This window comes from Solanum lycopersicum, chromosome 4 (assembly GCF_036512215.1).
Source record: "Solanum lycopersicum chromosome 4, SLM_r2.1".
Lineage (NCBI taxonomy): Eukaryota > Viridiplantae > Streptophyta > Magnoliopsida > Solanales > Solanaceae > Solanum > Solanum lycopersicum.
The window spans coordinates 19,702,471-19,727,842 of record NC_090803.1 but is presented as its reverse complement, the minus strand read 5'-3'; the positions used below and the strand labels follow the sequence as shown (position 1 = coordinate 19,727,842).

At 34.7% G+C, this 25,372-nt stretch overlaps 1 long non-coding RNA gene across 2 annotated transcripts in view; it reads left to right on the top strand.

The window, feature by feature from the left end:
* Positions 1-25,372, top strand: part of LOC104646840 (uncharacterized) — a 35,178-nt gene that overhangs the window by 1,407 nt on the left and 8,399 nt on the right. The window contains exons 4-6 of one of the 2 annotated variants that reach the window (XR_002027590.3): positions 2,147-2,320; positions 7,496-7,559; positions 8,102-14,699. This is a non-coding gene — a long non-coding RNA (uncharacterized lncRNA). Of the gene's footprint in view, positions 1-2,146; positions 2,321-3,713; positions 4,384-7,495; positions 7,560-8,101; positions 14,700-25,372 lie in introns of those variants that run through there. The other variant, XR_741024.4, reaches the window with a different exon arrangement.

Sequence of the window (25,372 nt, the reverse complement as noted above, 5' to 3'; positions counted from 1 at the left end):
TTCTTTTAATTGACACACTTATTTCCTTGTTCTTTTAAAAAAAAAATTCTATCTATGTACTATCAATTCTATTATTGACAATCTCACTTTGTAATTTTTAAATCAGGTATGTATTTGTCTTTTTGAATTGATCAAAAGATTTTGACGAAAGTCCTTTGCATTGTAAATAAATGAATTTTATCAAAGAAGTTTAAGTATTTTCATTCGGCCTCCAATTTGATTGAGGTGCAACTCATTAGAACCAATGTTAAAATCATGTAAAAATTATTTGAAAGACATGAAATCTCTAAGGAGATCCACAATTTATCAAGGACTTAATAAATGGACAAAAAATTATGTTTCTATTTGATTTTGAGAATTCAAAGTTAAACAAAATCTTATTTTGTAACTAAGAACTAATGATTTTCCTTTTTGAATTATTTCATGAATGAAAGAATCTTGGAGCGTAGGTGGTGACTAAACAAAGTGTAGGCTAGTCAAAATGATTTGAAATAAATAAATGAGAAGATCAGTTTTTTGGGACTCATGACTTTGAGCTAAAATTGATCACAACCCAATTTCCCATCTCTAAAAAATTTAATTCGATTAGTTTGTTCTTGTTATTTGCTTCATTACCAAGCAAAGTGGCTTTTCTTTAACTTTGACTATGTTTAGGGGTGTGTTTGGTATGGTGGAAAATGTTTTCCTAGAAAATGTTTTCCTGGAAAACAAGTAGATTTTGGACTTATTTTTTCATGTTTGGTTGGTGAGTAGAAAATATCTTATGGAAATGATTTTTAGTGTTTGATTATGAATGAAAAATGTTTTTGAGAGACATCTTTTATTTTTACTAGAGTAAAAAATAATTTATGACATTGAAAATATTTTTCAAAATCAAAATTATTATTTTTTTGGGTGGGGGTGGGTGGAGCGAAAAAATAAAAATTTGAAGTTGATAGTATTTTTTAAAAAAACAAAATTAATTTTTTTGGGGATTGGGGTGGGTGGGGGCTGGTAGGGGGCTGTCCGGGAGGGGTAGAAGTTTAAAAATAAAAATTTAAAGTTGAAGATATTTTTAAAAAGCAAAATTAATTTTTTGGGGAGGGGTTCGGGTTGGGGGGGCTGGCCGGTGGGGCTAGGGTCAAGGATTAGGTGAAAAAATAAAATTTTGAAATTAAAAATATTTATTTAAATTGATGTTTTTCCCAAAAAAAAAAGTAATTTTAAATTGGAGGAGAGTTATGGAAAATGTTATCCTTAATTTTTGAAAGGAAGTCATTTTCGTTAATTTAGAGGAAAATGAGTTGATTTGGAAAATATTTTTCAAAACTTTTGTTCCAACCAATCATGAGAAAATTGGAAAATATTTTCCAGAAAATGTTTTCCTTCATACCAAACACACTCTAGATCTCAAACATTTTCTTAAAAAAATATTTTAACAAGACCTCTATGAATAATTTGAGTTTTATACTTAGTCTATATAAGCCAACATTTTTTAACATGCTACCTTTAGTTGCGTCAAAATTGATCCCCGTGAAAATACTTAGTCTTAAACATGAATTATTTTTTTACCCATGTAGAAGTCGATCCTATAAAATATATATTTCATAAGAGGAAGAAAATGTACGTTGTTCAAAATATTGGTGGAAATGTGATGTTTTAAGCAAAGATGGAGGAAGAAAATAGTTTTCACACATTTCATAACAAAGTCTTAGTAAAAAATTTGGTCCTTCAATTATTATCAATTTCTAATTATAATACTTGCAATGTCTAACTAAGCACATAGATCTTTACTTAATTTGAATGTACATTTTGAATCCTTTTCTTGTGACTGCTCACAAATTTAGTAATTATTGATCGCTATCACCTAATTACATGTGTCATTCTGTTTCATATTTAATGGTAAATAATTTTGGAAGTGCTTCATATGATATACATATCTTACATAAAAAAGATTACAAATGCATTTTTTGATTAGTTAAATGTAAAAGTTATTCGTCAAATTTCAAAAGGAGGAAAGTCGAAACAGGCTTATACTTTAGGGTAAAAAAATGCTATTATCCTAGCAACTATTAATTTCACTCTCTTTCTACATTAAATTAGTTCATATATAAAATGTGTGTGTGTGAAAGAATGAGATAAATATTTGTCATATGTATTTCATCAGACACAAATTGAGAAATCAAGCAACAAGACTCTCCGGATAGAAAATGAAAGAATTCGTTCTGAGAATATAGCAATGAAAGAGGCAATGAAGAAAATTATATGCGCACAATGTGATTGTGAAAGAGCAAGAAATTTAGAAAATTTGAAAGCAGAAAGTCAAAGGTTGACAAATGAGGTAAACCGTTTGTTTATTCTTTTTTTTTTCCTTGGAAAACATTACTTATATGTATCAGAGATAAATTAAGTGTACTTTTTTTGCATGAAGAAAAGTAAGCTTGTAGAAAAAAAAATCATTCTTAGAGAACGAGTTTTCGGGTAGTCTTAAAGTAAAGTCACTACATTAATAAATGGGTATAAAGAAAATTCTCGGCCACAATAATCCTATTGACAATCTTGATAATTCAATTATAACAAATATTTGTCTTTTTTCTTTCGCAAATATAAAAAAAAAAAAAGAAGAAAATTTATGCTAAAGAACTAGTAGCCTCCCTTAGACTATAAACTATATATTTGGGAAGGTCATAGTCTTCGCTGAGAAGTTGTCTAGGTACCTTTGTCATACATGTAATTTCCTTTAGTATCTTATTCATAGAGTTAGTAAATAACAGTAGGCCATAAACGTATGCAAAATTAAAAGGGATGAGCTTTTCATTGAATAATACTAACTAAAGTCATTTATGGGTTAATGGGAAACCTCATTAGAACTGTCAAGTCTCTTTAGATTATATCTATCTATCTAATTATATCTATCTATATTATTTTAAAAATACGAACTCCACAACTTGAATGTCATATTACTATAGTATATAAAATCTAAAACACTCAGCTTAATATATCTTTTATATTTTATACTATATTATATTAAAATCATACATCTTTTAACATTGAACAAAATGTGTCTTTTGATAGGTCATGATAAATATATGTTTATACTATCCTTTTTAATCTATGTATGGAGGATTTTAATGCGCTCGATATTTTTACTCTTTCCCCTTGATTTTTTTATAATTATTATTATTGAAATGAATATTTGTGATATTTTGTGTGTTTTCTCCCTATGAGACTTCTTTAATTATATTTTGTATAAAATTTTGTATTTATATTTTGACTAAAAATATTAGTTCAAATTCTTGAACTTTTAAAATATTTATGTTATTGTCTGTTTAGTATGACATGTGCGTGCAACACTCATGTTTCGAGAATTAATATATTATACTAAAAGTGAAAAACTCTAAAGTATGAAATTGAATTACCATTTCACCATTGAACTAAATTAAAATTTTATAATATGTCTAATTAACTTATTATCAAATAATGATTTAGTATAAAGATGAGAGTTTTTTTTTTTTTTTAGTTTTTGTGCCGATATTGTTCATAATAATGTTGTTACAATAATTAACTACACAAATAGATATAAGTAGAGTTAATTTTCTACAATTACTGCAGGCTATTCAACCTTTTTGTTGCTTCCAAAGTGACTTCTTTTTCATTTTCATATACATATTTAATGTCGTGGTGTTCGTTTCAACTTCTATAAATTTCCAAATTTAAAGATCGAACTGTTGCAGATTCTTTGGTATTCTATTCTGCTAGGAGGAGAAGCTTTCTAGAGTCACAACTACTCGTGGAGTAGACAAGGGCATGAGTTACCTTACTAATGTTATTATCCGAGAGTTTTGGCAGTACAATGCATTACATAATTTGCAGTGAAATCTTTTTTTTCGCCTATATATATTGGCCTTAAATTTCTTAAATTTACTATTTTCTTAGTTTGTTGAATGGTTTCACATTATATTGATAGGAATTAGTTTTGTTATAAATAAAAATGGCCAATAAACTTGGAATTGAGTTTCAGGGCTGTGTTTAGCTTTTCAGTAGTAACTTGCCATTGTTTGATATGTTATTCCCACAGTGATTGGCAAACCCACTACGTAGTCTATAGTGATACACTCACATTTTAAGGTAGGAACGGACATCTAAGTCACACTATCACTCACATTTTTAAGTAGGAATGGACATCCTCTAAGTCACACTATCAGACCGCTGATACTCACACTTGACATGTTGGCAAGTAAAGCACTTATCCATAAACTCCACAATATCTCTCTACATACCGCACAACCATTAATGTTAGACTCAAATCATGAATCTTGGCCTCTGCTGGATAGTAAAGTACCTCGAACAATGTGATACCATCTTAGGCATACAAATCCTAACTCCACACCTCACCACTCCCTATGAATCAAGTGTCACTTTCTTAACTTCACCCTTCAAAACCTTTACAAATAATACACCATTTCTCATCATCAAAATGTCTCTCCCTAATCTGCTTAGTCAAAGAAGACCGTGTCTCAACAAAGGCAATAACACTACCATCTTTTGAAATCAGAAACCGGACAAGAGTGTTGGCTAATCTCTTAACATCCCAAAATGATGGTCTCTCATCCAGTCATATCGAGACAAAACTCCCATGCAACAAGTCTTCCTACTCAGTGCATCTGCTACAATATTGGCCTTCCATGGGTAATACAACATAGTCATGTCATAGTCCTTCGAAAACTCAAGCCACCAATGGTTCCTCAATTTCAGATCTCTACGATGAACATATACTGAAGGCTCCTATGATAGATGATGACCTTGCAATGAACACCATATAAGTAGTGACGCCAAAACATAAGCACTAAGACCACTGTTGCCAACTCCATGTCTTGGTTAGGATAGTTCTTCTCATGAGTCTTCAACAATCTAGAAGCATAGGAAATTATTGAAAACTTTTGTATCAATAGTCCACCTAGATCATGTCCTGAAGAATCGGAATACACAGTAAAACCCAACCCTCCTTGGGTAAAGTCAACATAAGAGATGAGGTCAATAAAGTTTTAAGCTCTGGAAAGCTCTCCTCACACTAGAACCCCAAACTCTTCAAAGTCAATCTTATTAATGTGATCTCAATTAAGAAACCCTGCACAAACCTCCTGTACTATCTCCCCTACCCCACAAAATTATGCATCTTAATAGGAAAAGTAGGTCTTGTCCAACCTGTAGCTGCCTCAATCTGGCTGGATCCACTCAAATACCCTCCTTAGGCACTATGTTTCCCAATATTGCCATTAAATCAATATGGAATTGTCACTTGGAAAATTTTGTATAGAACTTCTTCTTCTTGAACTTCTGAAGCACTATCCTGAAGTGGTGAACATGATCCTTCTGAGTCTTGGAATACGCTAACATATAATTCATGAATACAATCACAAAGGAATCTAAGTACTTGTGAAACACTCATTCATAAACTCTATAACATCTCATAACCCGTAAGACCCAAGAATAAGCTAAGAAACAAAAATTTTTCACTTTAGAAAAGAAAAAGGAAATTCAGAAAATCTCCTAAGTGTAAAAAGTGATTTTTTGGTCATTTTCAAATGGCTATAACATCTAGATTAGGATGAGTTAGAGTCAGTTGTTTATATGGTTGGAATGCCATTGGAGATATCTTTCCATCACCGTCAAGTTTGTGCATTTTTGATATCGTATGAGGGAATATGCCTATGGAAAGTTGGGTTGTTGGATTGAGGAAGGTCACAACCCGGATTTTAGTAAGGTTAAAGTGGTATATTCACCCAACTATTTTATAATTAATTTTAAAAGTTTATAGGGGTAAAACAAAGCCTTAAGTCAATTTTAGAAACTTAGAATACGCTTAGGGCTTGGGATAAAAACAGAAGAGAAGAAAGAGAAAGGAGGAAGGGCCAAGGATTGATCAAGAAAGCCAAGTTCTTTGAGTGAAATTCATTGGTGGTGATCCCTTTTATGGTATATGGGATCTTTTGTGTTAGGTTAATTCAGCAACACACCACATTGGTTTACATTCAACAATCTATGAGTTGATTTCATAATATAAGTCATGTTCTTGAAGAAAAGTTTTGAATTCTTGTTGATTGAATTATTGTCTACAATTGTTGGTCGAGTTCTTGTTTCTCCGAGTTATTCGGAGTTGAATTCAATGATTATTGAGAGTACCAGTAGTCCTGGGTATTTGATAAAAGAACTAGGAAGGCTTGGAGGGTTTGGAGATGAAAAAAGTGTTAGAAAATTTGTTAGACGCATCTACGTAGGTGCAGGTGCGCCGCGCCTGTAGTGCGCCAGAATATGGCCTCAGTCAACAGAGGCCTGGCGCGCACGCCAGCAGTGTGCTAGAACAAGGCCTCAATTAATTGAGGTTGGTGTAGCGCGCCACCACTACACCCAACCCAACATTTTTAGTCTAGTTTTCGTAGTTTAATCCTTTTTAAGTCCTTCCAATGTATATTAACAACTTCAAATGATTCTAATTACTTCAAATGATTGCTTAACACCTAAATCATCAAAGAAATTAAATCATAAAGTTTAATCCATAATTAAATTCAACGAAAGTCAAGGAAGTTAAAGAGTATATTCTAAAGCTAAGAAGTAAGTTAAAGTAAACTCCTTAAAGGTTTTCAAGGATCTTATTTAAACATTTTAACATTATTTTAAGATTCAAGTTCAAGATAAGTAAAGAGTAGGTTGAGGTTCCTCTATTCAGAGGTATATGCGGACTGAGTATTCCCAAAAAGACTTAAAATATTTTAACATTTAACTAGTAAGGATGTTTTGATTTCCAAGGAGCCTTAGGGAAAGTTTTCAAAAAAGAATTATATTTCTAAAATAAGAAAGCAAGGAAACTACGATTTCAAAGATAACCTTGAGCTAAGTATTTTGAGAACTAATCTCAAAACCACAAATTCAGTATGTTTATAAAACATAAGAGCCAACATATTTTTGGGAGCAGTATTGAGCACCGATATGGGGTGAGAGTCTAAGCAACTCACAACCCTCATAAACCATGTAGCCACTATGGGCACAAAAGTTTCATACTTTTTAGATGAACCCTTTTTACAGTAGAATAGTGGATCTATTAGTCAGTTTAGAGCTTATACCTTTGGCCGGGTATACGATGCGCTAGCAGCGTGAGGTAGATCGTTGTATCATCACAGTAGCACTTCAGTTATGGTTGTCGGTTAGAGAAACTCCTACATAAGTTATCATATTCTTATATACATCAATTTACTTGTATTGTTATATCTATGTCAGAGTTAATTGTATCTTGCATACATTAAGAAATTTCACCATGTTTGGAACAGTTTTCTTTATATTGTTCTTGGTTTAAAATTGCATTATATTGAATGAGTCAAGTTATTAATGAGTTGAGCAGAGCTAAGGTAATTTTTGCTTCTTACTCCTTTTCAAGCTTAAGTGTTGTTAGCATTCCAACTCGCATACTCGTACATTCAATGTTCTGATTCCAGTTGGCCTTTATCGTATTATGATGCAGACACAGGTAACTACGATCAGCATTCAACACACTGTTGATCCAGTGAGAAGCTCAAAGTCAATTGGTGAGACTCCCTTCATTTTGGAGGACATCCTTATCATTTAAATATTTAATTTAGTTTTCATTTATTAGGATGATTAGAGGTCATGTCCCAACATCCATCTTTATTTTTAGAGGCTTGATAGATTGATAGTGTTAGTTCTTTGGTCTTTCATTTCATTGTAACAACTTGATGTTGCTATTTTGGATAATTACCATTTAAAAGTTATTCTTAAGTTATATTCCATGTGTTAAGTCTTCTGCTGAGTTAAGTAAGCCAAGTCAAGGGTTTGACCAAGGCCGACAATGGTAATTGGGTGTCGCCCATGTCTAGGGTGTAGGCTCGGGGCTTGAGAAACTTGGTATTGGAGAGCACAATTAAAGAGTTCTAGGGAGTCTATGAACCCGTGTTTGTAGAGTCGTAGTCATCGGTTTGAAACTTCCCACATCTTTGATTAGGAGGCTACAACATTTAAGAAGTTCTAACTTCTTTCATGTTCCTTTTCGTGAGTTAGAGTTTATCTCTAAAAATCTTTCCTCTTTAATTCATTCTTTTGCGTGTTTCAGATAACCATTCCTATACTAAGAGTAGTCAGAGGTCGGCAAACCATAAGAAAAGTAGAGGAGTCCGAGATACCTAATACATCAAAAGTGCAACCTTAAGTGGAAGTTACCAATGTGAATTTCGTGAGGCTAATAAAATGCTGAGCCAGGCGGTGACTAACCAAGTTGGAAAGCAAAGAGGATCTCGAAAATAAGGATCAGACACTTAGAGGATTTCAGGAATTATTGAGGATGAATCCCACAAGCTTGTCTAGTTCAAGCACTACTGAGGATCTGGAGATTTGTTTGGAAAAGCTGAAGAAGCTGTTTGAGGTAATGCACCTGGTCAATATTGAAGGTTTGAGCTAGCTGCATATCAACATAAGAATGTGTCTAGGACTTGGTTTGACCAGATGAAGGAGGGAAGAAATGAGGATGCAACACCTCCGAGCTGGGCTTATTTCGAAGAGGCTTTATTGGAGAGTTACTTTCCCTGAGAACTGAAGAAGGAAAAGGTACGAGAGTTTCTTACTTTGAAACAAGACACCTAGAGTGTCAATGAATATGGGCTGAAATACACCCAACTATCTTGCTATGCTCCAGAGATTGTTAAAGATATAAGGAGAAGAATGAGTTTGTTCGTCGCTGGTTTGGGGCGTTCTTCAAGCAAAAAGGGAAAAGAGGCAATGATTATTGGAGACATGGACATTTTGAGGTTGATGATCTATGTGCAACAAGTAGAAGAGGAAAATCTGAGGGACCGAGAAGGAACAAAAATAAGAAAGCCAAGACTGCCGACTAGTCTAGGCAGTAGAAAGGGGGCTCAGACCGGCAAGAGTTTCAAAGACAAAAGGGGCTTGCACCATCATCTGCTAGTGCACCTGCACCCAGAGACAAGGTTGAGCATCATGGTCAGAACTCCCGAGCTAAACATGTATAGTCACAGGGTAGTGTGGCTCACGGGGTAGTAAGCCTCTGCCTGAACCAAATGTCGTAGAATCACTTCGGTTTTTGTCGTGAGGGCTTCTAGGGTGGCTTCAAATGTGGTCAGACCGGGCATTTCATGAGGGAGTGCCCAAAGAACAAGTAAGGAGGTAGTTACGGGGGAGATAGAGCTCAGTCTTCATCACTTGCTTCACCAAACAACGTTGCACCAAGGGGTACTACTTTTGGTGCTGGCAGAGAAAGAAACAACTGTATGCTCTCAACAATTGCCAAGAATAGGAGAATTCGCCAGACGTTGTCACTTGTATGATTCAAGTCTTTGACTTTACTTTTTATGCATTGCTAGACCCAGGAGTGAGTTTATGTTTTGTAACTCCATATATTACCATGAACTTTGATATTATCTCTAAGAAACTCAGTTAATCATTCAGTGTTTCCACACCCGTTGGTGAATCCATTCAAGCAGAAATAGTCTATTGTGATTGTCTTGTTTTTGTTAGTCACAAGAGTACAATGGCTGACTTAGTTGAGTTAAACATGGTAGACTTCGATGTCATTCTTTGTATGGACTGGATTCATTCTTTTTATACCTCAGTTGATTGAAGGACTCGAGTAGTAAAGTTTTAGTTTCCAAATGAGTCCATCTTATAATGAAAAAGTAGTTCAGTAGTGCCTATGTGTCGATTCATTTTGTATCTTAAGGTGAGGAAGTTAGATTCTAAAGGTTGTGTCTATCACTTGGTCTGTGTTAATGACTCTCATGATAAGATACCTCCTATTCAGTCAGTTTCAATAGTGAAAGAGTTTCTGCACGTCTTCCCGTATGATCTTCCTAGAGTCCCTCTTTAGAGGGAAATAGACTTTGGCATAGATATCATTCGAGATACTCATCCTATATCTATTTCACCACAAAGAATGGCACCAGCTGAGTTAAAAGAGTTGAAAGATTAGCTAAAAGATTTGTTAGATAAAGATTTTATTTGACAAAGTTTCTTACCTTGGGGTGCTTCGGTCTTGTTTGTAAGAAAGAAGGATGGGTCCCTTAGAATGTGTATAGACTATCGCCAGTTTTATAAGGTGATCATCAAGAATAAATATTCTCTCCCAATGATACATTATCTTTTCGGCCAGCTTCAGGGGGCTTCTTTCTTCTCGAATATTGATCTCACATCAGGCTACCATAAGTTGAAAGTAAGGGAATGTGATATTCTAAAGACAACTTTTCAAACCATATATGGGCATTATGAGTTTTTGGTCATGTCCTTTGGTTTGACCAATGCACCAGCAACATTCATGGATCTTATGAATATAGTCTTCAAAACTTATTTAGATCTTTTTTGTTATCATCTTGATTGATAACATACTAATCTATTCAAGGAGTGAAAAAGATCATGCTAGTCACCTCAGAATAGTAACTTCAAACTTCAAAATAAAAGGAAGTATATGCCAATTTCTCCAAGTGTGAGTTTTGGCTTAAGTCTGTGGCATTCTTGGGGCACATAATTTTAGGTGATGGAATTAGGATGGATACCAAAAACATAGAAGCAGTTTAGAGTTGGACTAGACCCATGTCTCCACCTGATATTAGGAGTTTCTTGGGTTTGGATGGCTATGATAGAAGGTTTGTAGAGGGATTTTCATCTCTCTCGTCTCCTTGACCAATTTAAATAAAAAAAAAGTTTAGTTTCAATGGTCCGAAGCTTGTGAGAAAAGAATTTAGGAATTGAAAAAGAGGTTGACTACTGCTCCGGTTTTGACCTTACCGGAGGGTACTCAAGGTTTTATGGTGTAATGTGATGCATCAAGATTTGGTTTGGTTTGCGTGTTGATTCATAATGACAAGGTTATAACTTATGTGTCAAGACAGTTGAAGGTTAATGAGAAGAATTGTTCAATCAATGACTTAAAGGTTGCTAATGTTGTATTTTCCTTGAATATATGGCGTCACTAATTTTACGACGTTCATGTGGATATATTCACTGACAACAACTTACAATAGGTGTTTACCCAGAAAGATGTCAATCTTTGACAAAGGAGGTTCCTATAATTACTCAAAGATTATGACATGAGTATTATCTACCACCCAGGTAAGGGTAATGTGATTGCTGTTTCATTAAGCAGTTTATCCATAGGGAGTACCGCCCATGTTGAAGAAGAAAAGAGAGATTTAGACAAAGATGTGCGTAGACTTGCACGTTTGGGAGTCAGGCTTATGGATTCCGTAGAAGGAGGTATAGTGGTGACCAATGGGGATGAGTCATTACTAGCGTCAAAAGTGAAAGAGAAGCAAGACCAAGACCCCATTTTGCTTGACTTGAAGACAAATGTTCATAAGCAAAGAGTATTGGCTTTTGAACATTGGGCACATGGTGTGTTAAAGTGTCAAGGTAGGTTGTGTGTACCCAGGGTGGATGGACTCCAAGAGAGCATCATGGAGGAAGCTCATAGGTCAAGATATTTCATCATCCGGGTTTCAAAAAGATGTACCTTGATCTGAGAGAGCTATATTAGTGGGGCGATATGAAGCCGAGTTTGTTTCCAAATGCCAAATTTCCAACAAGTGAAGCTGGAGCACCAAAATCTAGGAGGTTTAGATCAGAATGTAGAAATTCTTGAATGGAAGTGGAACATGATTAATATGAATTTCATGAGATTCTTGTAAATGTCTCCCAGGCAGCATGATTCTATTTGTTTGATTGTCGATAGAATGATAAAGTCAACCCATTTCTTACCCAAGAAGATTACCTATTCGACTGAGGATTATGCTAATCTGTATATTCAAGAAGTTGTGAGACTTCGTGAAATTCCAATTTCAATCATTTAGATAGAGGTTTAAAATTTACTGCACAGTTTTGGAAGCCTTTCCAGAAATGTATGGGTTTGAAGTTGTACTTGAGCACTGCTTTTCATCCTCAGAAGGATGAACAAGTAGAGCATACTATCAAGAACTTAGAAGATATGTTGAGGGCTTGCGGATCAATTTCAAGGGGAATTGGGACGATCATCTACCACTTATTGAGTTTGCTTACAACAACATTTACAATTCGAGAATCTAATCGGGTCCATATGAAGTTCTTTATGGGAGAAGATGCAGATCTCCTATTAGGTGGTTGGAGGTTGGTGAAGCAAGGTTTATAGGACCAACCCTATTTCACCAAGCCATGGAGAAAGTGAAGGTGATTCAAGAGACGTTCAAAACGTCGTAGAGTCATCAAAAGTCCTATAGAGATGTGAGGAGAAAGCCATTGGAGTTTGAGGTGGATGACTGGGTGTACCTAAAAGTTTCACCCATGAAGGGTGTGATGAGGTTTGGTAAGAAGGGGAAGCTTAGTCCCTAATATATTGGAACTTATAGAATATCCAAGAGAGTTGTAATGTAGCGTATGAGTTGAGGCTATCACAAGAGTTAGCAACTGATCATCTGGTATTCCATGTTTCTATGTTGAAGAAGTGAATGTGTGATCCTTCATTGATTATACAAACTGAGAATGTTGGGATCAAGGATAGCTTTTCATATGAGGAGATTTCGATTCAAATTTTGGATTATCAAGTTCGCAAGTTGATAACAAGGGAAGTTGCATCAGCCAAAGTCCTCCATAGGAATCAATTTTGTTGAAGAAGCAACTTAGGAAGATGAGAAGGATTTGAAGAAGAGATATCCACATCTCTTTGAATCCAGAGAGAATGCTGATCAAGGTAATAAATTCTCCTCTTATCACTTTATAAGACTATGTGTAAGCATGTTATTACTTGCTTTTGGATTGTAAAGTGTTGAACTTGATGTTACTTATTTTAGCGCAGTGAAAGAAATCACATTTACGAATGTTACCAAGGGGGAGATATTGTAACATCTCGTAACTCATAATATCCAAGAATAAGCTAAGAAACAAAAAATTATCACTTAAGGAAACAAATAGGAAAATCTGGAAAATTTCCTATGTCTAAAAAGTTAGTTTTTTGTCATTTTCAAATGACCATAACTTCTAGCGTATGAGTTAGATTTAGTTCTTTATATGGTTGGAAATCCGTTAGATAGATCTTTCCAAAAAGTCAAGTTTGTGCATTTTCGATATCATATAACGGAGGTATGCCTATCGAAAGTTGGGTTATTGGATTGAGAAAGGTCCCAATCTGGATTTTAAGGGTCTTTTCACCAAACTATTTCCCAAGTCATTTTAAAGGTTTATTAGGGGTAAAACTAAGCGTTAAGTCAGTTTTAGAAAATTAGAACCCCCTTAAGGCTTGGGAGAAAAGAGAAGAGAAGCAGGAGAAAGGAGAAAGGGCCAATGATTAATCAAGAACACTAAGATCTTCGTGTGGAATTCGTCATGGGTGATCACTATTAAAGTATGTGTTATATTTCGTGTGGAGTTTAATCACCCACACACCAATTTTTTTCAGTTAAGCAATCTTTGAGTTGATCTCGTGTTAGAAGTTCAGTTCTTGAAGAAACGTTTTGCATTCTTGTTGTTGAATTGTTGGCTGCCATAATTGGTTGAGTTCTTGTTTCTATGGGTTATTTTTAGTTGAATTCAATGGTTATTTAGAGTACCAATAGTCCAAGGTGTTTGATGAAAGAACTAGGAAGGTTTGGAGATGAAAAACGAGTTGAAAACTTCTAAACACCTAGAAATCATCAAATAACTCAAATCATAATATTGAACCATAATTCAATTCAAGAAAAGTTAAGGTCAAAGTCAAGGAAGTTAAGGAGTCAAGTTTAAAGCTAAGAAGTAAGTTAAAGTAATGTCTTTAAAGGTTTTCAAGGATCTTATTTAAACATTTTAACTTTGATATAAGACTCAAGTTCAAGCTAAGTAAAGAGTAAGTTGAAGTTCTTTTCTTCAAAGGTATATGGGGACTAAGTATTACCAAAGATACTTAAAATGTTTTAACTTTTAATTAGTAAGGAAGTTTTGATTTCCAAGGAGCCTTAGTGAGAGTTTTCCGAAAATAACTAAAGATTTCAAAAAGAAGCAAGCAGGGATATTATGATTTCCAAGATAAAATTGAGTTAAGTATTTTTAGAACTAATCTCATAACCACAAATTCGACATGTTTTTACAACATAAACGTCAGCACATTTTTGGGAGCATTATTTAGCACCGACGCGGGGGAGAGTTCAGACTACTCACAGCCCCCAAAACCATGTAGTAACCATGGGTAGAAAAGGTTCAAAATTTTTAGATCAACCCTTTTCACAGTAGACTAGTGGATCCATTAGGCAGTTAAGGTCTTATATCTTTGGCCGGGTATAGGATGCGCTGGGAGCTAGGTTGATCGATATATCATCACTGTAGCTCTTATGTGACAGTTGTTAGTTAGAGAAACTCCCACAGAAGTTATTATATTCTTATATACATCATTTTAGCTTGTTTTTTTTAATTTACATGTTAAAGTTAATTGTATCTTCCATAAATTTAGTGATTTTAGAATGTTTCTGACAATTTTCTTTATATTGCACATATTTTTAAATTGCATTATGTGTAATGAGTCAAGTTATTCTTGAGTTGAGTCAAAGGTATGTGTTCCTTCGTACTCCTTTTCAAGCTTTAGTGTTTTTAGAATTCCAACACCCATACGATGCCAGTTGCCCTACATTGTATGATGTACACGCGGGTAACTTGGATCAGCATTTGGCGCACCGTTGATCTAGTGAGCAACGGAGAATCAGTTGGTAAGTCTCCCTTCATTCCGGAGGACATCCTTATCATTTAACTATTTGATTTAGTTTACAATATTATGATGATTGGGGGTCCTGTCCCAACATCCATCTTTATTTTTAGAGGCTTCATAGATAGATAATGTTAGTTTTCTTTGGTCTTTCATTTTATTGTAAAGAATTTTTTTAATCAAATCAAACCACTACTCAAGCTCCCATGTGTGTGTTTGAGTTAGTGTGGACAATTGCCTTCATTAAGTTAGGTTAGTGTGCTTTGCATGCTTTTCTCGAAGTTTCCATTTTTGCTAAGCACAATTTTAAAGTCATTCTTAAGTTATATTCTATGTTTAAGTCTTTCGATGAGTTAAGTAATCCAAGACAAGGGTTCGTACAAGGCTAGCAATGGTCATTGGGTGCTGGCTACGTCCAGAGTGTAGGCTCGGGGCGTGACAAGCTCCAGAAACAGAAAGTCAGAAATGTTTAACGAGAACTAGTTAGCCTAAAGAATATCACAAATAACTCATAAGACTTGATTATACACTCAAATTACACGTCCCCAGAGAAGTATAATTGATAATTATGAAGTACAGAACCCAATATGCAGATTGGGATCGATACCACGAGGAATATGGTTCAAACGTAAACTTAACTCACTATTATATCCTTTTTGTTAACCTATTTCAGAGGCAAGTAAATAAATGGGGAGCAACTTTTAAGAATGAAATAGATTGTTGATCAAATACCAAGTAAGCAAGTTTATTAGTCTGAGAAATAAATATAAGAGAGAAACTAAGACTTGTGTTCTCCATAAGCTCTTAACGCACTAATCCTGATAATAGTAATCCTTTCCTTGTTTTTTACATACAAAGTTAGTAAGTTAAGTATACCTAAATGATTTTTCATACAATTATAGAATTTCACCTCGCACCTTGGTCTGGCTACAGGTGTATTCTTTAAGAACCCGTAACTTTACCACAGATTAGATATCACATCAATTATGACTTTGTTTTCACCCTCTCCTCAATCGACATTAGACTATTAGGTAACATTTACTAAATCTCTATTGTTAATTCTTTTCTCATTCATTACCTCCTTGGTCCGGAAAATAGGAATGAGACGAGTCCTAATGTTTTTGCAACCGTTAAAAAGACTTCTAAACAAAAGGATTAACAATACATCCATAAACTCTATTCAAGAATTACTTAATTATTATTCGCACTTCTTTAATTGCTCGTGGTTCACACAACTTTAGTTGTGTATTTAGCTACTCATGATTGAATAAATCCAATTCATGAACTTACAATGAAAATATATGAAACCCAAAATATTGAATTGAAATTCAAAGCGAATATCGTATTAACCAACTTTTGAAATATAGAATGGCAAAAGTTTGGAAAATCATTCCCAAAAGACCAAGATTAAAAGTATACAATAATGTATAACTCCCAAAAAGAGGTTAATAAATCCTATTTAAGTAAATAAATCCCAAATAAAGCATGAAAAAAATAAAGAAATAAGTGCTTGGCGCTCTTTAAAACGATGGTTTGACCTATGAACCATAGGTCTACCTAAAATCCATAGATTCCCTTTGTGGCTCCACACATAGAAACTTTCATCATGTCACGACCCATACTATCATGATAGGTACCAACACTTACACTCTGGTGGGAGAAACACTTCTATTATCTAAGCTAAGCAAATGATCTAAAACTAAGACATTTATCATAGGCAAACAAAATAAGTATTGACCCAAAGTTTTCACAAACGAAAACAATTGATCTAACAACTAAAAATGTGGAAAATAAACCTAATAAATATAAAAATCAATGTACCAAAACATCTAACAAAGATTCAAGTCTAAACAAGAAATATTAATGAACTAATGTACTACTCTAAAACAAAGGTCTAAGTCCAGAATTGGTGGACATAGACAAAAGAGAATCCCATGGCAACCTTGAACATTTGGCTCACCCTTGAATTCGATGCGATGATTTTTAATCTCTTATGAAAGGCTTGTCAATATCCACTTGAATATGTCCTGTACTCAACAAAAATAACAACAAATGTATAATCAATGCACAACCACCGTGTACTGGTAGGATCACGCGGCTATCCCGCTAGTGTAACATAATTAAGTCAACAACATTATAATCACATGCATGATATATACACATCTACAATATTATCAACATGTTTATCAACATTCAATCATCGTATATCATTGTTCCTCTCACGAAATGCAAATCCAAAAATCTAGCTTTCCGGAACGTGGTAATCCGATCCCACAATTATACTATAACATGGCAACTTGATCCAATAGTTTTGCCAGAACATGGTAACTCGATCTAAATTAGCTTGCCGGAGCGTGGAATTCCGATCCCCAAATACACACCACAATAACAATCATAATAATGATAATAATCACAAGCATATATTTAAGATCGTACATTTACATCACGATTTCATGGAAACCATCATTCAGCTATTTCATTTACCATAAGTGTGATCAATATTACAGTCATTTACCACAAGTGTGATCAATATTGCAACATTTATATATATAGACACACCACACACGCATACACACACAACTATCACAATGAAGCAAAACCAACAAATATCACAAAATCAAAGAATTACAACAATCACCTACATCGAAACAATCTTGAAACCCTAAGAAACTTGATTCTTCGCTTTCCATATTCATTCCGCTTGTTCTTTGTATAAAAAGAATTAATAACATACGGAAATCAATAATCAATCACTAATAACCCAGATTAATAACAATTCTAAAAAACCCTAGATCATAAATATGGTTTGTAGTATCTAGTTTAGGTCTGTTTCCACTATATAATCTATCAAAAAACCCTTACCCATCAATATTGACCCATTCTATTATGTTTTATGAATGAAAAAATGGATTTATCAAGTTAAAAGCGTACATTTAACCTCAATAATGGTAGAAAATGAGTTAGAGTCGCCTATGAGTCGTTTCATAGCTCTAAAAGTCTAAACGTGTCAAATAAGGTCGTTTAGGAATTTTATTAACGATTTATTCATGTCTGACTCACTGAAGCGAAACACAAACCGTTGTACTGGAGGTGCATAAGTGTCCTTGGTCCCTCTACAGTTACATTTCAAAACAGTGAGCTCCAATCATTCATCTATGATTTAAAGTCCTGTCTCGTCTGCCACAACAATCACTATGCTGCTAAACCGATCCCTCTACATTGGCCATCATCCAGCTACATTGATCAAGACGAGACAGAAGCTTTTCGGAAGAATTTCAAATCTCCATTTCGCAGCACAATTCTCACCAGGTATGCTCTGAAATTACCCTATACACTAAGTTCAATTCCCGAAGATCTACTTATTCAAATTAAAATATGTAAATTTGTAGGGTTTTGTTAATAAGTTATCTAACACGTCATGTAATCGAATTAATAATTAAGTAATACATTTGTTACAATATTTCTCTAAACCTTTAAGGATCTGATTTCCTACACCTCTGGACAAGGTTTAGAAAAATTTAAATACTACAAAAAGTTTTTTCAGCCCCAATTTTCCCTCATTTGCATTTCTATAACGATTGAACCCGGTTGTTACAATAGACACCAATTTATCCGTCACTCGTCCCCGAAGGAATAACGAAGGAAAAGTAATCTAAGAGAGTAATAAAGTAGTATCTCATTCGATGAATAATTGACATACTTGTCTCGCATATCTCGCTTGTTTTCCTAAATATCTTCTTCCACCGGTATATGATTTCATTAGACATTCAAGGATTTAATATCCTTGCTAGCTTATGCATATCAGGATAGAGAATGGCAATCATTTCCTTCTTATACTGAAGGTTCTTGTCCAAAACAATTGAGTCCCACTTAATGATATAGTCTCTATCACCATGGTACGTCTCCTCCATAGACATGAAATATTAGATGAACACCGGGTAGATTAGGGGGTAGAGATAATGTATATGTCACCGACCCTACACATTCAAGAACCTCAAAGGGACCAATGTACCTACGACTTAGCTTAACTTTCTTACTAAATCTCATCACCTCTTTCATGGGTGATACCTTGAATAGGACGTTCTCCCTAATTTGAAACTCCATGTCTCTTACCTTATGATCTGCATACCTTTTGCCTACAATGGGTTGCTAAATTTTTAACTTGAATACTGTTTACCTTGTCTTGAGAATCCTTTACTAAGTCAACCTCCAAAGGTTTGACATCTTCATCCTTAAACAAACCTATGGGTGATCTACATCACCTCTCATATAAAGCCTCAAATGGGGCCATATCAATGCTGGAGCGATAGATGTAATTATACAAGAATTAACAAAAAGGTAAAAATTATCCCAATACCCTTCAAATCAATCACACACGCTCTCAACATGTATTCCAACACTTGGATAGTCCTCTCGAATTATCCATCCGCCTGTGGATGAAAAGGTGTACTAAAAGTGAGTTATGTGCCCAATTCATCATGCAATTTACTCCAGAACTTGGAGGTGAATTGGGTGGCTCGATACGAAATGATAGAAAGGGGAACTCAATGCAACCTCACTATATAGTTCACATAATATTAGCCAAATTTTCAATTTTATAACCTATTCTTACTGGAATAAAATGGGTTGACTTAGTAAATCTATCAACAACAACCCAAATAGAATCAAGCTTCCCCAAAGTCTTGGGAACACCAACCATGCAATGCATGACTATTCTTTCCCACTTCCACTCTAGAATCAACATTATTTGAAGTAAAAATGCAGGCCCTTGGTGTTCATACTTCACTTGTTGTCAATTTTGACACTTCGTCACAAACTCTACTATGTCCTTCCTTATGCCTTACCACCAATAAATTCTTTTCAGATCTCTATATATCTTGTTCACGCTCGGAAAAATAGAATATTGTGAACAATGAGACTCAACCAATAATTTTTGAATAAACCGATAAACTCGAGGTACAAAAATCGTTCCTTCTTCAATAATTGCACCATCCGCATCAAGAGTAGTCTCTTTTGCCTTACCATTCTCCATCTTATCTTTGAGTTCTTTCAAATTTCCTCCTCGAATTGTTTGGACTTGCTCTCCTCAATGAATATGTCCTTAGCTTCAATGCTAGCTAACATACTACCTCTTTCAGAGATTCCCAATTTCTTGAACTTAGTCTCTAAAGCCAAGATTTCCTTAGAAAAAAGTGTTGGTTACACTCAAGTAAGCTTAAGCTACCCATACTTATTGTTTTTCTACTCAACAAATTTTCCACCACATTATCCTTGCCCGGATAGTATTCAATGGGCACATCATATTCCTTGAGTAACTCGATCCATCTTCGCTATCTAAAATCCAGATCCTTTTCAGCAAACACATGTTGCAAACTACAACGATCAGTAAACACTTCACACATAACACCATAAAGATAATGACACCAAATCATAAGAGCAAATACCACTGTCGCCAACTCCAAGTCACGATTTAGCTAATTTATATCTTGTACCTTCAGTTGGCGCGACACATAGGCTATCATAGGCTATCATATTCTTATATTGCATTAAAATAGTTCCCTACCTCGAATAGGAAGCATCACAATAAACGATGAAATCCTTACCTTCCACTGGTAATTGTAGGATGAGTGCGGTGGTTGAAAGAGTCTTAAGGTTTTGGAATATCTTTTCACATGTTTCAGTCCATTCAAATGGTATCTCATTCTTAGTCAAATTAATCAGGCGAGTGTCAATAGATGCAAAATTCTTCCACAAAATGATGCTAGTAGTTAGCGAGCCCTAAAAAGCTCTTCACTTTTGTCACAGAGCTAGGTCAAACCTAATTTTTTATCGCTTCAATATTTTGGGGATCTACCATTACCCCTTGTTGTGAATTTACATGCCCCAAAAATGCAACAGGATTAAACAAAAATTCACACTTGCAATTTTTTGCATACAATGTTTGTTTTCCAAGAACACCCATAAAAATACAAAGATGATTTGATTCTTTTCCTCACTCTTTGAATAGACCAAAATATCATCAATGAAAATGATCACAAATGAATCATGAAATGGATTGAACACCCCATCCATCAAACTCGTAAAAGCTGCGGGTACATAGGTTAAACCAAAAGACAAACAAAAATCCATATTACCCATAGCGAGTTCTAAATGTAGTCTTGCTCATACTTCTGGCCTAATTTTTAATTGATTATAACCAGATCTCATATCAATTTTTGAGAAGACTGATGCACCTTGCAATTGGTCGAAAAGATCATCTATTCAAAGCAAGGGATACTTGTTGTGAATAGAGACCCTATTCGATTGTCGTAGTCTGTACACATGCTCATACTCCCATTTTTTTCGTAACAAACAACAGTTGGGCCCCCCACGAGAAGAACTAGGTTGAATGAATCCCTTATCAAGGAAATCTTGGATTTGATCCTTCAGCTCTCTTAATTCTGCTAAAGCCATGTGATATAGATGGATCGAAATGGGACGCGTATCCAGTTCCAAGACAAATCAAAAATCTATATCTCTATCCGAAGGCATACAAAGAAAATCAGTTGGGAAAACTTCTCTAAATTCCGTCACCACATGAATAGACTTAATAGATGGAGACTTAACCTCAACATCCCTAATATGAGGCAAATAAACTAAACATCCCTCCAATACAAGTTTCCTAGCCCGAAGGGAGGATATGATCTTATTTTGCTTTAGCTTGTACACCCCTCCCCTTTGAATTTTTCCTTCCCGAAATTTCTAGAGTTATTGTTTAGTATTAAAGTTTAATACATGATGATAGGGGGACAACCAAGTCATGCCTAAAATAATATCAAAATTAGCCATATCAACATTATCAAATCACCTCAAGTCTAAAAACCCACAAGCATGATAGACAGGGTGCCTATAACTAATTATCTAATTGGGATCGAAACATCGATTGGGGCATCAAGTAAAGCACATATCATATCAAACTCGAAGTCAACTCTCACAAAAACAAAATAATAGTTAGAAGCCGGATCAAATAACACACTAGCCATCCGGTAAGAGATAAGAATACTACATATGATCACCACATCATATGACTCCACATTATTGTTGCTCAAAAAGGCGTCACACTGTGCCCTATCATATTGACAAACAACCTCCCTACCTTGTTGCACATTACCTTTTCCCTCATTACCATCACCATTTCCTCTACCTCTATGAGCTCACTTTTTACCTCCACGCCCACCTTGCAGACTCCCTCGACCATTCTTACGATTTCCGATCAGTACCACTACTCTAGATTGCCGCTGGATAAAATCTATCACACGTGGATCAATACAACCTCTCCTCGTATGTACAATTTATCTACAATTATAACATATAGGATCGGATAATGGCTTGCTACCCGCTGAATGTGTGAATCCCTGTATCAAACTGATTTGTTTTGGTTTCCAACGTTGGCCGACCGGATCTCTTAGAATATGAGCCTTTAATAAATCCAGAATTTCTGACTCTCTTAGATCTTCCTTAGACTGACCGTCTCCCTTCACCCCCTCTACTTTTTCACATAGTTTTCACCTCATTGAAGCTCCTAACAAAAGAAGTCATATGGACAGATGTCACTTGCAATTTTAAAATTAAAACCTCTAACAAAGAACTGGATTCTCTCCTCCTTTCTAGTAACCAAATGCATATCATATCTTGATAAGCAATGAAACTTAGCCTTATACAAACTAAGTTGCGCCAAGGCCATAAAATCATCCTTCTTGGTATACTTCAACCTTCCAGGAACATATTTTTCTCGGAAGAAGGCATTAAATTAGGTCCAAGGAAGTGGAGGTAAAGTAGCAGAATTACATTCCATATTAGGTCTCCACCATTGGTTGGCCTTACCTACAAAGTTTGAAGGAAACAAACTCAACTCCATGTTGGTGAACAATATACAATTTATACATTCGATCATAACAGTCCAAAGGCAAACTCATACGCATTTTCAGTCTTAGAACGAGGAAATACCGAAGGAGTAAATTTTAGAAACTTAGTCAGCATGTCATAGTCATTCCTTGTCATAACTGAACTTAAAAAGTAATGGAAGAAAGCATTATTACCTTCAGTTTCACACATATTGGGCACAGTGCTGGCAACAGGGAGTTTAGCGAGATCTTGAGTTGCTTCCTCGGACGAATGTAAATCCAGGACCAACCAACCCATTTAAAAACGACAATACCATTGAGCAAACACTGGTCCAAAGGAGGAATAACTGCATTTTTTTAGCCGGTACCCGTCTCTCTTGACCAATATCCTCAATTTACATATTCCCTTCCATAGGTTCATGTTGCATATGAGGGTTCTCATTTTTGGGCACATCCTCAATAGGCATATCATTTACAAAGGGTGTTACTCTTCCACGACCTTTACACCTAACTCTTCCCCTACCCCTGCCTCGACCGCGACCTCTCGCTGGAGTTTCTTCAATTAAAGCTTTGACGAGAGTTGCGGACCTGATGTCATTGAAAATACTATTAGCAATCTTTGCAATGAAGAGTGAAGGACATTAGATACTAATTCGAATAGAAAGATACCAATTGAAATCACGTTATAGCATGAAACGAGACGAGAAAATATAGAGGTTTCCTGAAGTCCTATAGCCTCTTGAAGAAAAGTAAAGGCGTCCCCATACCGTTCTGCAAAACTCTGTTAGACTTATTTTGGTACATCGAGATCCAACAAACCTAGGCTCTGATACCAACTTTTTCAAGACCTAGACCGTCGTTAGTGGCACGCACACTAACACTCTATTGGTAGAACCACTACTACAATCAAACATAAGCAAATAATTTTAAACTAAAGCATTAATCATAGGAAAACAGAATAAGTATTATCCCTGTATCAAATCTCACAAACATGAACAATTGATCTACAAAATCTAGCAATGCGGATGATAAACCTAGAATCTTAAAAGAAATATACCAAAACATCTAACAAAGATCCAAGCCTAAACAAGAAATTATAATTAACTAATGCACCACACACCTCTCTGTCAACATGTGTGCTTACTCAAAATTACGTTGAAATTAAGGGTTATTTTTGTCATTCTACGCTTGAATATTTATCTAACCTTTATCTTTATCCATCGATCCTAACGCGTCTGCTAAAGAGCTCCACCTCCAACTGTTTGCTCTGTCCGCTTCTCTGACTCTCAAACATTCACCATGGTAGTCAGCGGAGTTTAACTCCCTTCTCAGAAATAATTTATTTCTAGTGGTTGGCTTTCTTTTTCTAAATGTTTGTTTTATCTTCATCTCCTCTTATTTTTAACCTGACACCTTGATGGAGTTTATAGCTACCTCCTATCTCAGGTACCATAAATTTTATGGGTCTTTTTGCTAATTTGATTCTGAATGCTTAACTTTACTTTAGCTATTTGATTTATCGATTCTTTTGTTATTTATTTGTGTCCCACGTTTTTGTTGGTTCTTCAGCTTTTCCGTTTCACTATTTTCTTGTAGTTTTTGATTTTTTGAATTTGGCTTTTTCTTCCATCTGACTCCTCTTCTTCTTGACTTTGGACTTGTCCAGATTTGTCAGTTCTCTTACCTTTCTACTTCTTTGTAATTTTGGTCTTTATTTTACCTCTCTAATTTTTCATCTAACATTCTGATTTGGAAACTTTACGATACCTTTAATTTTCTTAAGTGGGCTAAATTGGTAGTTCTATCATAGAACCAATATTATTGTTTCAAAGTGACACTGATGCACTCAATACGTTAAATAATATGCTTAAAGGATTTTGTTTGTCTAAAGAGATTATATTGTTTTCTTGAACTCAATACGTTTTCATTGCCAAAGTTCACAAGCTTGACATTACTCTTGTTGGTAGGACATTTGTGTATTATAGATACCTGTGAGCAAAATTTCCAATTTTTGATACTTTTTTTTGCCTGATCAAATTCTATATGAGTGAATCTCCGTTTTACTTTTAATTGTTTTTTATTCAGCATTGCCTCCTAAAGGACTATATGCTTCGGATGGAATTGAAAGAATGCTTTAGTACATGGATGTAAATTTGAATATAGTAGCTCTATATTTATTAATTTTCTCGAGGAAATTAAAAATGACCGTCTGTTTTTTACTTACAAGCTTTTTATAAACTATTATAGCTTTAAATTTAGTAAAATTACTTCAAAAATAAGTATTTTAAAGACACGAACAATTTAATGTCTGAATAGAGGTAAATATACACAAATGTTTTCCATTAAGCTTATCCAAGGTAACAAGCTTTTCACTTAGAACTCCTGAAATATAATAATCTCTACTTCTTAATGTATAATATCAAGTATTTTAATAATTTTATAAATTCTACATCTATATGAGTGATCAAAACCGAGAAGTTTTACTACTAAAATTCATACTATACCATATATACACAATGCATGTATATATAAGTTGATTTAATTTAGTCATCTTAATATTTACTTTTTCAAAGGAGGAACCTAAACAAGTTCAACAGAAAACTTGATTGTTAGAATAAAATAGGTTATGAGAGGTGTTATTACAAAGAGGTCTCGTTGTATACATCAACATGTATTTTAGTTCTTATTACATAGATTATTTGAGAATCTGCGGACAGCAACAAAAAAGATTTATGAAGCTTGTTGTGATTTTCATAGTAAATGCGGTACTACTTTACTTTTAAGATTTAGTGTA